Raw genomic sequence first — 15508 nt, forward strand, 5'->3', positions numbered from 1 at the left:
CTTTCAGGATGAATGCACTGCTTCCTCTGCAATACCAGCACCAAGGGAGCGTCTGTGGTTATGGAATGTTTAAGATTGCATGTGGAGAATTTCCCATCAAACACACACATACACACACAGAGGCCAAAGGAAATGTCTAAGAGCACAAGCACTGAACCTGGGTCACTTTGGATTTTCACCACATAATCACAGACTTTATATCCTGCATCGATGTGAACTCATGTGTGCCTAAATGCTTTGTGTACACAAGCCCAATACTATGTAGATAATGTACACATGCTGCTGTTTTCTGCATCCTCAAGATCTAGCCAAATAAATGAAAACATAAGGAGGCTCCTGCCAGTGACAATACATCAATTAATCACATGAGTACTCATCACATTGATTTATGTTAAAGCAGGGTTTAAGAAAGGAATCAATGCTCGCAAGCGCATTCCAACATTTGTTTACTGTTAAACTGTAAATTACACCAAAGTGCTGCTGAACTCGCAAAACTGACCGGTCAGAAAGTGTTGATTTGTTTTCTTTAATAGCACAACCCTGAAGATAGTGACAAATTATTAATGCTATAGTTAAATACTATCCTTTGTGTTATGTTCACTCTTTGGACCATTTGGTACTGTTAAAAAATTTGACTGTTCAGGTCAAAATTATTGGGGATTCCAAAGCATAACAGAAATATTTTAAAAAAATACACACGTGGACACAATTATTGATACCCTTCCCATAAAGAAAGAAAAACCCACAATGGTCACTGAAATAAATTGAAACTGACAAAAGTAATAATAAATCAAAATTTACTGAAATTTGACTAATGAAACTTAGACATGGCTTTTGATTTGTGGTTCACCCGAAGCATTTAAAAAAACCAACTAATGAAACTGACCTGGACAAAAATGATGGATCTAGAAAAGACCATCACCAAGCAGATTGATGTTCCTGTGAATAGTGTTGCACATATTAGTCAGAACTTTAAGGTCCACAGGACTGTAGCCAACCTCCCTGGACATGGCCACAAGAGGAAAATTGATGATTAATTAAAGAGGCAGATAACACAAAGGGTAACCTAGGAGCCTAGAACAACTTCCAAAGAGATTAGAGGTGGACTCCAAGGTCAAGGTACATCAGTGTCAGATCGCACCACCCATCACTGATTGAGCCAAAGTGGACTTAATGGAAGACGACCGAGGAGGACTCCAATGTTGAAAACAAATCCTAAAAAAGCGAGACTGGAATTTGCCAAAATGCATTTTGACAAGCCACAAAGCTTCTGGGAGAATGGACAGATGAGACAAACCTGGAGCTTTTTAGCAAGTCACATCAGCTCAATGTTCATGGACGCAAAAATAAAGCATACAAAGAAAACAGTGTACCTACTGTGAAACATGGAGGAGGCTCTGCTATGTTCTGGGGCTGCTTTTGTGCACCTGGCACAGGATGTCTTGAATCTGTGCATGGTACAATGAAATCTCAGGACTATCAAGGCATTCTGGAGTGAAATGTGCTGCCCGGTGTCAGAAAGCTTGGTCTCAGTCGCAGGTCATGGATCCTCCACAGGATAGTGACCCAAAAAACACAGCTAAAAACACTCAAGAATGGCTAAAAACAAAACATCGGACTATTCTGAAGTGGCCTTCTATGAGCCCTGATATAAATCATATTGAATATCTGTGGAAAGAGCTGAAACATACAGTCTGGAGAAGGCATCCTTTAAACCTGAGACAGCTGGAGCAGTTTAGCCTACTCATGAGGAGTGGGCCAAAATACCTGTGGACAGGTGCAGAAGACTCATTGAGAGATACAGAAATCACTTGATTGCAGTGATTGCCTCAAAAAGTTGTGCAACAAAATATTAAGTTAAGGGTACCATCATTTTTGTTCAGAACGGTTTTATTAGTTTTTTTATGCTCCTGTTGAAGCACAATTCAAAAACAATGACTGATTTTCACAAGTTAATTTTCAGTTAATTTTTGTTTATTATTTTTACTTTTGTCAGTTTCAAGTTGTTTCAGTAGGTTTTTCTTTCTTTAATGGAAGGGTACCAACAATTTTGTCCATGTGTGTATATACATAAAAGTCCTTTTCACATATTGTCTTTATCTCAATCCCAAAAAATATAGATAGCATGTGTGATTAATGTTTGCAATTACTAGACTACATTTAACAATGACATTTAACAGTGTCATTCATTTCTTGTGATAAAGACCTTCAAAAGCTTGGTGACATAAATCTAGAAAAGACTTGAATTGGAACAATGTTTCAATTGATGTTTATTATTCTGAATTGATTTAACAAATATGGGTGATGAACAACAATAGAGCACAAGAAACAAAAGATTACTGCAGTCATTGGCTATGAAATACAGCTCTCAAAAATGCATCTGCAAATGCAGAACTCTTTTAGTAAAAATGTAAAACGAGTCACAAATGTTATAGATAAACACCAAACAGGCATAACATTATGACCACCTGCCTAACATTGTGTTGGTGCTCCTTATGCTGCCAAAATAGCCCTGACCCATGAGAACCAGCATTAACTTCTTCAGCAATTTGAGCAACAGTAGCTCGTCTGTTGAATTGGACCCCACGGGCCTTCACTCCCCACATGCATCAATGAGCCTTGGCCGCCCATCATGACCCTGTCGCCGGTTCACCACTGTTCTTTGTTCTCTGTTCTGTTGGACCACTTTTGATAGATATTGACCACTAGATATTGACCACTAGATACTGAAACTGGCTGTGCTGTCTGTGTGGGTGTGACGCAATTAACATCTCTCTCCAGGCAATAACACCAGCAACACTAGCCAATCAAGCGCATTTGTGAGCTCATGTATGTGGAAGAGGAACAATAGTGATTGTGTTCTAATCTGTTACCCTGCCCTGTTTTGTGGCATTGGCAGCACTGAGGAAGCACAGCTGTTGGGTGAGGAGAGACCAAGACTAATTAAGGGAGTCAAAAAAGAATAAAGATAACTGCACCTGTAACTGGTTTTATTATTTATGGCCTCTTCACACTAAATAGACATTTATAAGCTTACTGTGTATGTAAACATAGTTACCTCATGCATATTAGCAGCAGGATTAGTAACTGGAAATTGACTAATTTGTTACAGAGCCAAAGTGATCACACAAACCAAAGAGGTGAAGAAAATGAGTGGCAATGCGTTTGTAAATAAGAAGACAGAACTGCTCTAGTTAGCAGTGGGTGCTGTAACCTGCACAGACGGATGAGAAAAGGTGACCCTGTGTGTGTGTGTGTGTGTGTGTGTGTGTTTATTTGCGAAGGCAAGTAACAGTGCAGAGACAGTGGCCACCCGGGAAAGGGGCACCATGTCTGAAGCAATGAACGAGAGAAGAATGAAAAAGGAGAGAGAGAGACAGAGAGAGAGCGAGAGAGAGAGATGTGATGTCTGGTGCATCTCTATATCCTGATTACAGCCTGCAGAGAAGAGTCCAGCTAGTGAGTGGAGTGACAGTACGGCACGTGTGTGTTTACTCAGGTGAGAAAGAGAAGAAGTGCGAGTGATCTTTGTGCGTGTGTGGTTTCTATCTGACTCTAAGTATGTGTGTGTTTGTGCATTCAAGTGAAAGAGAAAGAAACAAAATGGTTGGTGTGTGTGTGTGCGTGTGCGCGGTTGGTAAGTGTTTTATATTCCAGATGTCAGCGCTCTGCTTTAGCTGTCAGAGTGGCAGAACTTAAGTGGCGGCACTAGACCTCACTGCTCTCTCTTTCTCTCACACACACACGGTTATTTAACACACTAGAGGTCCTGGAGGACCGAGCCCTACAGCCATATCTTACTCAGCTATAGCATGCGACTGTAGACGAGCTGTCGAGTTGATAATATTTTCAGTTTTGCCTGTAGTGAGAACACTATGGACAAAAATGAGTGGATTTAAATGATCTCCCTTCTTGTGCTTTTAATAATGCAGTAATATGCAGCACACAATCTTCTCGCTGTCTTGGTCTTTCTCACTCACACACAAAAATACACACACACACACACACACACACACACACACACTCCAGAATCAAAGCAAAGAGAGAAGTTCATCCTCTTCCATTATCAGACTCTTGCGACTGCTCACCCTGACAGTCCAATTTTTCAAAGCCAACGTGCCGTCATCCCTAATTCATTTTTCTCTTCCGTAATTTATTTTTCCCCTGACCCCCCGCAAAAAGAGAGACAGCCGCTGTTTTATTCCCACTCTGCCAACAGCACCAGCCCACCCCCCTCCCCCGGACGCAGAGATGTAAGACACTTACTCATTACGCTTCAGCAGATACATCTTCATATATCTCTATAGCAGGCTGTCATGCTGCACACGGCATGCACGGTAAGCGTGTGTTATCAATGACAGCTGTCTCCATTAGATTATGGCTGCACTTCTGATTGAGTGGAGAACTTGTCCCAATGGCAAATGAATACATCATTTCAGAACTGATATGGGTTTGATTGGTCAGGCCTCATCCAATCTTGCTGTACTAAAGCACACCACAAGCTATGACCGTGACGTCTAGGAGTGAAAGATTGTGTAGAATTAAAGATTAACATTGACTGGACGCCTGAGGTATTTTCTGTAAATAGATTAAAGTGCACTTTTAAGGGCAGTTTTAATGGGTGATACTACAGTAAATTAATAAAGACAAAAAATGACACAAATGTAGCACAGTGGCCTAGCAGTGCCATCCTGAGCTCAGGCTACTGTGTGTGTGCAGTGTGCATGTGTTTTATTTTAGCATTCTAGTTAACTGCCTTAAAGCAAGCGTAGGTTCTAGGTAAATTGCTCCTATGTGTGAATGACTGTGTGAGCATGTTGCCCTGCAGTGGACCAGCGTCCCATTTAGGGTTGTAGTACTCCTGCCCTGTGCCCAGCACTTACACTATATTGCCAAAAGTTTTGGAATGTCTACATTTACATGCACATGAATGTAATATGGAGTTGGCCTGCCCTTTGCAGCTATAACAGCTTCAATTCTTCTGTGTGTGTGTTTATGGGAATTTTTTTGACCTTTCCTCTAGAAGCGCATTTGTTAGGTCAGGCACTGATGTTGGAGGAGAAGGCTTGGCCCTATTTCTCCACCCTAATTCATCCGAAAGGTGTTCTATCAGGTTGAGGTCAGGACTCCGTGAAGGCCAGTCAAGTTCCTCCACACCAAATTCTCTCATCCATGTCTTTATGGACCTTGCTTTGTGCACTGGTGTGCAGTCATGTTGGAACAGGAAGGGGTCATCCCCAAACTGTTCCCACAAAGTTGAGAGCATGAAATTGTCCAAAATGTCTTGGTATGCTGAAGCATTAAGAGTTCCTTTCACTGGAAACTAAGGGGTCAATCCCAACCTCTGAAAAACAACATCTGAATTCAATGATTTGGAGGAGTGTCCCAAAACTTTTGGCAATATAATGTAAGTGAGCAGGATGTTTAGGACAAATATATAAAAACTTAAATATAAATTTTCTCAAATTTACTGAATATTCTACTTATTTTGTTTCATTAGAGTTCTGTAGTTTATTTGGTTCTCTTTTGCGTGCCATCCGGCAATTCCCAGCCACTGAGCATACATCAGAATACAACAAACTCATATGAAACATAATGTGTCATGTGTCACCATGTTGGCATGGTGAAGGCTAAAATGCTTCCTCAGAGATTTATAAAGCCAGATATCACATCATTTTGAACACACTGTGAGAAAATCTTGGAGCTATCTGCCCTCCTCCACATACATGGCATCACAGCTGCCATTGATTGGTCAGTATCATTTTGATTGACAGATGACAGAAGGACAGATCCCTCCTACCCAGAGAACAGAGGACAATTTTGCTCCTTGGGCTCCCGACCACACCTGTCTTCACCTGGCGTGGTCAGGATATGAACCTGTGATCTGATGATAGGGCTTTTCTCTTGAGTTACAGGAGTCTGTGGAAAACATTTGTTAATGTAGTAATTGTAACTGCCGGTAGTTAGACATATCAACAAACTGGAAATGACCAGTAAATGACCTGCATGGCCTTCTGTAGGTTGTAAAAAAAAACTGTTTCATCTAATCTAAAAATAATCTCTGTGTTTTTTCTAAAGTAAATCATATCCTGCGTAATAAATAATGTGTTACTTAAATAGTCTCACTAAATACTTCCTTACTCTCACTCAAGTCTTCTTCTTTCTGACATGTTGATGTTTTTGGCTTCTTAACCCACCTCTAGCGACTACAGCCTTTCCAGGAACACTTTACTGAACATCATTTTTTTCTTGTTTGTTCTTCCTGCTTGTTTGCTATTTCCAAGACTCCAGAGACAACCTGTCTGTCAATAAGAGACAGAGTGCAAATAAGAGTGAGTGCAAAGCGGATGCAGGCCAACAGAATTACAATATTTGTGTATTTTAATAGTGTCTCCTTTCATTAGGCATGTGCACTTTTTATAAAAAATCATTTGATCATGGAGTCAACAGGAATGTCTGCGTTTTAACACAAGAGGAAGGTCAAAGCTGAATAAACAAAAGTAGCTGAGCGTGCGTGTGTGTGTGTGTGTGTGAGCTTACGTGCATGATTTTTCACATCCTTAAATGAGATGCATTATGCACAGCCATTCCTGAAAAACTGAACCAGTTTCCTTTTCTTTAATCTCAGACTCACAATGGCTTCTAGACAAGTGCGATAACAGTCAAGTGTTCCCAAAACGCACTTTATTTCCCCCATATTCAGGAAAAGTGCTTACTTATTGACGTCCATTTCAAATAGACTGGCGATTGCACTAATGTGCCTCTTTCTGCCTGAGCCTCAGCGTTTGGTGTGAGCTTGATAACAGACGATCAGCTCCATAATTCCAAGTAAGGCAGTAATCGATACGTTAGAAAAGTGTTATAGACCTCAGTGGTGTCAGGCGAAGCGAAGGGCGAGGACGAAGAAGGGTTATTTTGTAAGAGAAAAGGAGGGAAGATCAAGTGTGTTTGGGGAAAGGTGATCAAATCTGAGCCGTGCTGAAAAATCACACATGCACAGCAACACACAGAAGCCCACCACTCTCACACCACACCACTGCCTCAGACTAAAGCAACAGTGTGTGTCCAAGCCATCTGCCGAGCGGTGAGAAAAACAACTTCATGCAAAATGAGAAAGGAGGAAAAGGGGAAGCAGAAGAGATAAAGAGAAAGAGAGTCAAATGGGGTCACAAGAGCAGAAGGACATCGAGAGAAAGGAAGAGGGAAGAGCTGAAAGGGACGAATAAACAAAATCATCAGATGTATAAAGAGATCAATAGGATGCACACACAAAAAACTGTCTAACAGATGGGTACAGATCAATGCTGAACTAACTATTGGAGCAATCAGAGCAAGAATGACTAAAAAAAAAGCCAATTAGCCTTGCTGCCTTACTTACAAAAGGATGAAAACAGAGGAATAATGAAATGTATAGTGGAAGCTCACAGTCAGGCCACACAGCCGGCCACTTCAGTCCTGATAGCAATTAGCAAAAGAGCCAGAGAGCAACATTTCTACCTTAAACTCATTACAGCAACACTGATTCCAACATTAATTAAAATAGATTAGTGTTAAATGTGATAGAAGCTGCACATGGTTTCTGTCTACAGATGCACATATTACATGCACCATCCCAACGCTAGATCCATAAACAGACAAAAAAACAGTGACGCACATAGCATGAACACTCGTGCTGTTTAAATCTGCTACAGTCCATAGAATTCACTTTTATTTCTATAGTTATCTTCGTGAACAACTTTTTATTCATTTTTCATTGCATTGTCTGTACCCCTTATCCGATCTATCCTTGAGTCACGGGGAGACTGTGATCTCAGGCGTCATCGGGCATCAAGGCAGAATACACCCTGGACGGAGTGCTAACCCATCGCAGGGCACACACATACACACACACACTATAACTTTTTATTAAAGAATTAATTCAGTAGAAAGAGATGAAACACAAATTAGAGTGTTCACATCACGTAGCATCAAGAACTCGGATTCACCACAGCCTACAAACATGGACCCCACAGACTCTAACTCCCAGCATCCACCTGAACTCCCCTGCTCACAGTCACCTTCCTTCAGATTATGTTCAAGTGTTTAATTATGTATATTGGGATAGAACTCTATATGTACCTTTGTTTCAGTTCACTGGTCAGAAGTATACTCTCAGTTGCTCTGTGTTTGTGACGTTATCAAGCCTGCCTAGCGTTTTGTGTGAATGCCTGTGTGAATTAAATCTTTTTTTCTTTTTCTTTTTTACTATTCCTATTATTTTGACTTTTTTAAATAAACACCCTGCACTTGCATGCCACCTCCAAGCATCTGCCTCCTGACAAGTACATACAATGTGATATAACCCTACAACAGCCACCTCACCTCGCCCATCTCTGTGTTACAAGAGAAAAATCTGATCTAAACACACATTAGAACATCAGAAGGACGAATATGAGAAAAATGATTCGATAATTTTCGGAAGTAACACTGCAAGTCTCTAGTGTCTTTGATCTTGCTCCATGTATATGAGCTGATACTGACTGCACCAAAGAAATTATATCCAGAAGAGATAAGGCTCATACACATCTACTACAGTTCTTTTTAAGCACATTCATTCTCTGGGTTTAAAGAATCCATGAAGGTAACGTGTTTCAGATCATTTTTATAAACTATTATCAGATATTCACTAATTAATGCTTTCTTTATTAAACAATGTTGTATTTCTCTTAGTCTTTAAAACTGGAGATTTTTATTACATACACATTTATATACAGTATATACACCAGTCAGGCATAACATTATGACCACCTGCCTAATATTGTGTTGGTCCCCCTTTTGCTGCCAAAACAGCCCTGACCCTTCGAGGCATGGACTCCACTAGATCCTTGAAGGTATGCAAGATGTTAGCAACAGATCCTTTAAGTCCTGTAAGTTGTGAGGTGCCAATGGAGGACTTACAGGACTTAAAGGATACTTTTGATAGATACTGACCACTGCAGACCGGGAACACCCCACAAGAGCTGCAGTTTTGGAGATGCTCTGATCCAGTGGTCTAGCCATCACAATATGGCCCTTGTCAAACTCGCTCACATCCTTACGCTTGTCCATATTCCCTGCTTCTAACACATCAACTTTGAGGACAAAATGTTCACTTGCTGCCTAATATATCCCACCCACTAACAGGTGCCATGATGAGGAGATCATCAGTCTTATTCACGTCACCTGTCACTGTTCATAATGTTATGCCTGATCGGTGTACCTTGCAATGAAATGAAAACCAGGCCTGTATATAATGTATATTAATAAAGAAACTAAGTTATAAAAATGAAAAGAAATAATAAAAAATAATAACAAGCAATAGAATGATGTGTATTATGTAGTGTTACATGCAATAGCATTATATGCAATAATTTTACATTTAGTGACAGTAGAGAATGTGCAAACGTTACAGAATGGAGAGAGATGTATTAAATGATGCAGGTGTGCAATATTAGCAAAACTTCCAGGTTAAAGGCAATGTCTTTTGATATTGACATGACTAAAATCAGATGACTATTACATTATAACATTAATCAACAGACTGACAAAAAGGCATGGATCCTACTAATAAAATTAAACCTAATTATTTCAGCACTCACAATATGTTGACTATGATACAGTTAAAACACTGGGAGTTAGAAAATCTTATTATTCTTTTGTTTTCCCTTTTAGAAAGTCACGTTTTATTTTATTTTTTTGTCTAAAGGCAAATTTTGCAGATAAACCAGATCTTTTTCTCTCTCTCTCTCTCTCTCTCTCTCTCTCTCTAGCACAATATGCTAAGTAGTCTTACCTATAAATGTTGATGTCAGGGTTTCTTTCCAGCAAACATTAGCAGTTTAAACAACTAACAACAAGAAATGTGAAAGAAAAGAAAAAAACAGAAAGGAATGCCTCAGTAGACTGAAGTGGTAGGAAATGGTTTAAAAGATGAAAAGAAGGAGCAGGTTTATTTATTTAGGAAACAGTTTGGTAATTTGTCTGACAACACCTGACTGCAAAGCAGAGAAAGAGAGAAGGAGAGAGAGAGAGAGAGAGAGAGAGAGAGAGAGAATGAATGAGCTCCATTGCGCAGGAAACCTCCAGGCCAACCATTAAAGACAAGAGGCAATCACCATTTCATCAACACCCTCTCTCCCTCTCCCTTTATCTCTCTATAGCACGTTTCATCTCTCCTCTTCACTTTATACCGCTGCGCTCTCTGTACAGCTTTCAACGTCTCCATTTCATTTGATCCGCCCTCATCTACTAAATCTCCTCACCTCACGTTTGAAGTAGCATCTGAGTGTTTGTGTCTGTGTGGACAGAGTAACACAGTAAAGCGACTCTGACAGTGCTGTCCCCTGCTCACTCACACCTTTATCCTCGGGGGATGACCACACTGTAAAAACAATTAATCCTTTAATCGACACTTAATTCATCTAAAGTCAATTTCACCTTGCCGGAATAACCTTGAGATACACTTGCATTGTAGTCATAATAACAATGACAATGGGGAGAGAGAGAGAGAGAATATACATAAGGAAGTAGAGAGAGTAAGAGAAACATAAAGAGTGTGAGTGTGTGCGTGTGTGTGTGTGTGTGTGTAGGGGGAAAGCCAGTCAGGGGGAGTGATCAAATATTATGATCTTCACAAATCTGTTCAAGAGCAGGGAAAGCTTAGCCTTGCTTCTTCCTGTGGAGAATGGAGTGTGTGTGTGTGTGTGTGTGTTTCACATCAGTACTCTTTCTCTCATGACATGTTTACAGCATTTCCTTCTATTTCAACATACTAGGACTATATAATTTGTAAAACACACACACACACACACAGTTCTGTTTTGTAATTTGAGTTTAATGTCTGTATTAAAATAAAGAAATTTACACTGTTTAAGCATCTAATCTCCCTCCTTTCCATTTTTTGTTAATAATTTTTTGATATTATGTGCAATATCTCCCATAATGCCAGTTTGTGGCTGCACACATTGTTTACAGCTCTCTATTCTATTTATTAGTTTTGCACTGTGTATGTCTGGGTAGGACTGTACAACTGTAGCACATGAATTTCATATATATATATGCTTTACATAATGCACATGACAGACAAATTGATCTGATAAAGTTCTCCTTGAATATTAAATGGTTAAAAGTTCTGTATTGCATAACCCTGTGTTTGTGATGTTCATGTTCATGATCAGGATCGTTCCTATGTCGTGGAAAAAAATTATTTTTTTGACATAGGTGTTTAATAGAGCAGACAGAGGATTCATCACATTGCCATGGATTTTTTCATATCTGGGAATAAAACCAAAATAAGATTTGTTTGTGTTATGATTAACATTATAACAGCTATAAACAGTCATTATTTTACAAGCCTCTTATTATCTGTCTTAAAGAAAAGCAAAGTTATGCTATCAAGAAATCCTTACAAATGAATATTCTCCCATGGTGGAAAACTTTTAACTTTGAAACTTTGGAGATGAAAAAAAAAAACAACTTGCTTGACACTGGTGACTCCTGAAAAAAAAAAAAAGGAAGCTGTATAAACATCTCCTCACAGAAAACGTCCCCGTCATCACATCAACAAACACAGACACTTTTAAAATAGATTCATGTGGAGCTTCTGCTATACAAAAGCTTTCATCCCTGTTTCTATAGAAATGATAAAATATGAATGATATAATGATAAAATAAAGTGTATTCCTAAAAACCTTACAGCATGGATTACTGTCATAGCTGAAAATAAACCAACATCAGAACATGCCAATCTGACCAATCAGAATTCAATACTGCTGTGCCGTGCATCTTTTATTACTCATTACACTGTTTGCTAGCAGCTGAAACATATGTTAAAGACATGAGGCAAATGATATGAGGCAGGTTAACATCTGTGCTACTGTAAAACTCTAGAAACCCAAGATATAGCATATATTGACTCATCTGTTTGTAAAGAATATCTAGCATTAACACAAGCCATCATCCACCAGAATGCAGAATTACATTCATCAGCTGAAGTCACACCGAATCCAAATTTCTGTAAATGTAAAATCTTGATTTTTTTTTTCTCTTGAAGTGTTTAGTTGTTTATTTTGTTAAATGAACATTTACTGATTTTTTTTATATCACAATTTAGCACATCTTTGGTTATCGGTTTGTCTCCATGCCATGCAGCACACAGAGATCAGAGCACCAGCTCTACAGGAGCAGAAAGAGAAACAGACACCAATAAAGGGCCGGCAAGTATAAAGTACAGTCAATAACCAGCAAAAATCTTCATGCCAAATCACATATTGAAAAAGCACCAGTCTCAAAAACCATCTTTCACTTCCACCCCCTCTCTCATGTTACAAGACCTATCAGCCTCTCTTGTTCTCGCCCTCTCCTTTCTCTAAAAACACTATTTTACCCTGTATCATTTGCTCTCTCTAGCTCTCGCTCACGTGTGAGGAGGGGGGAAGGAATGAAAAATATAAAAATGGCACAAGAGACAGAAGAAATGAGTGAGAGGGAGTCGAGGATAAATTTGTCTCCTGTTTGTGTTTCCATGACGAGACAAACCCCTGCCTTCCATGCCTAGCCTAGTCGCAGTGATTAAAGAGACAACAACCAAAACCATCTGCCTGTCACAGGCATCCGTCAATTCTCACACTCGCCATCAGCGCTCCACCATCACTCACACACACGCTCTGACAGCACAGAAAAGGAAAGGCTTGTGTGACGTGATGCCACTGAGAGACACAAAGAGAGGAGAGGAGAGGAGAGGAGAGGAACATCCACACGCATTGTACATACACCATAACATTGCCTTGGTGTTATGATAAGCAAGGTACAGATCACACATTTTTTAGTGCTGGAAGAAGAAATGAAGGTGCAGTGTAAAAACAAAAACATAGGAAACAGTAGGGATGGAACTTACTGAGCTCTGAGAAATGTGAAGTGTGTATTTTGAGTTGCGTCAGTACCATCTGCTTGATAAAGAAGGAGAGCTGAACTACTTGAGCTCTTCAGGGCCGGGATTTTGTAACAAGCACACACCATGTTGTAGCTTAAAGTCATAGAGGAAGTGAAGCCTCAGCAATGGAAAGTTATTTTACATCTATAGGCTGACTTAAAGGAGCTCAAACTGGCACTGTTCTCTGTGCACTAGTCTGCACTTTTTTTTAAATTCCCTCTCACACACCTGTCTGCAGTACTGCTTCTATTTTTTTTTTAAAGCAGAAACAAATTATTAAAGCTATTTAAACCACAGTGACTCTGACCAGGATAAAACATTTACTGCAGGGATGTAACTGAGGATAGGATAGGACAGGATAGGATAGGATAGGATAGGATAGGATAGGGTAGGGTAGGGTAGGGTAGGGTAGGGTAGGATAGGATAGGATAGGATAGGACAGGACAGGACAGGACAGGACAGGACAGGACAGGGTAGGGTAGGGTAGGGTAGGACAGGACAGGACAGGGTAGGGTAGGGTAGGGTAGGGTAGGGTAGGATAGGATAGGATAGGATAGGACAGGACAGGACAGGACAGGACAGGGTAGGGTAGGGTAGGGTAGGGCAGGATAGGATAGGATAGGATAGGATAGGACAGGACAGGACAGGACAGGACAGGACAGGGTAGGGTAGGGTAGGGTAGGGTAGGGTAGGGTAAGGTAGGATAGGATAGGATAGGATAGGATAGGATAGGATAGGATAGGATAGGGTAGGGCAGGATAGGGTAGGATAGGATTGGATAGGACAGGACAGGGTAGGGTAAGATAAGATAAGACCAATTATGCAGAACAGAGGTCAAAGACGATTTAACAAAAAGTGTCCATTAGGAAGACAAGTGTCAAATAAAATAAATGACAATGCAAAAAATAAAGTACATTACTCAGACTGAACAGATCACGCGGTCAGATTTTTTAAAAAAGCTTTTTCGTTGTGGTTGTATTCAGTTTTAAAACCAAAGTCCAAATCAGGGATTGAGCCATATATAATAATAATGACAAGTGTCTTTAGTCAAAGACCAGCGTGCTACAGAGTACTGTATAGACAAAAATAAAGGATAACAGCAATAAAAACACAACAGAAAAGGAAAAAGCTGAGTTGTGTTTGGTGTGTGCTGACCTGGTCAGAGAGAGGCTTCTTTTCTCCTTTCTTTTCTCTCCTGTGGTCTAGCGCAGCAGCTCTCCTCTGACTTTTCTTCCTTCTGAGCCTCATTATCTCTCTCTCTCTTTTCTGCTGTCTTCTGAAAAACCCAAGTCAGCTATGATATGCAAGAGTCCTGTGTGACTAAATGTAACCCCACTCTCATCCTTCATCCCCCAATCCCAACCGCTCCACTCTCGCCTATCGAGGCCACAATATCGATTAAGTGTAGGAAAAGATCGAGTCTCTCAGCTAGAGTTTGGCCCCTGAGGCCTCTCTGGAGTCATGACTTATGCTCAAACTACAGAGCACTTCAGCACCTAGTCTACTGCCCATAAAGCACTTTAGTATCTAGTGTACTAACCACAGAGCACTTCAGCTCTCATCTAGAGTTCTACATGTTGTACTGATGTTAGTAATGAGGAAGCATGCCAGCATCAAGCACTTGATTAGTGTACTAACCACAAGCTAGTGTTCTAAAATCAAATGTGTAACATCATCATCATCAATGCTTTTGTCATCATAGGAACTAGTGAATATTTAAGCATGTCATATTTCAACAGTGCTGATCAGTGTGTAATCTTTACACCACACTATATTGACTCCTGCACACCCTGAAGTGCTGTTTCTCACATTACCTGACAAAAACTGGAGAAGATTTATTCACCTAATTCCATTTGCATTTGAATACAGCATTGTGTAGGTGAATGAATGATTACAGTGCAAAAATGAACTGAGTTTCTTTATTTACTTTGTGATATTCTGACATTCTGTACAACCAGATAGTCTCAAGCTGAGACACACTTGAGATATGAGCACTCTGTGTATGTGTGTGTGTGTGTGTGTGTGTAGATGGCTCATTCAGCTCATAGCTCTATCACTTACACGCAGACCCTGAAACACTGAGCTACAAATGATCACAGATCTCTTCACAAACTGCACAAAAGGGTCCAACAAACAGTGAGCCAAGTCTGTTTAAACTGGAAAAGCAACAATACATATGAACAAATATGAACCAATGATGTTCAAATAATGAACTACGACATGAGCCTGAATTCACGAGTGAATAACGACCACCTTAAGTACATGTTTCATTTCATATATTCATTTACATGTTGGTGTAAACTAAAACATTTCCTATGTATAAAAGACTAAAGAGCCATTACAGAGCACTGAATAGTACTACAGTGAAGAGAAACAGCATCTTTTTTATTTATTCGATAAGGAGGATTTAATGTATATTATAAAAGTAATCCGGCACCATCCACTGAGTGTACGCAGCTGCATACGGCAAATTATATAAACAATTTGCACATTTAATTCCTATTCTTTCTTATAGAGCATGCTTATTTAGTTTACCTAAGGTGGTTGTTCTTCATTCAT

This window comes from Hemibagrus wyckioides, linkage group LG11 (genome assembly GCF_019097595.1).
Source record: "Hemibagrus wyckioides isolate EC202008001 linkage group LG11, SWU_Hwy_1.0, whole genome shotgun sequence".
NCBI lineage: Eukaryota > Metazoa > Chordata > Actinopteri > Siluriformes > Bagridae > Hemibagrus > Hemibagrus wyckioides.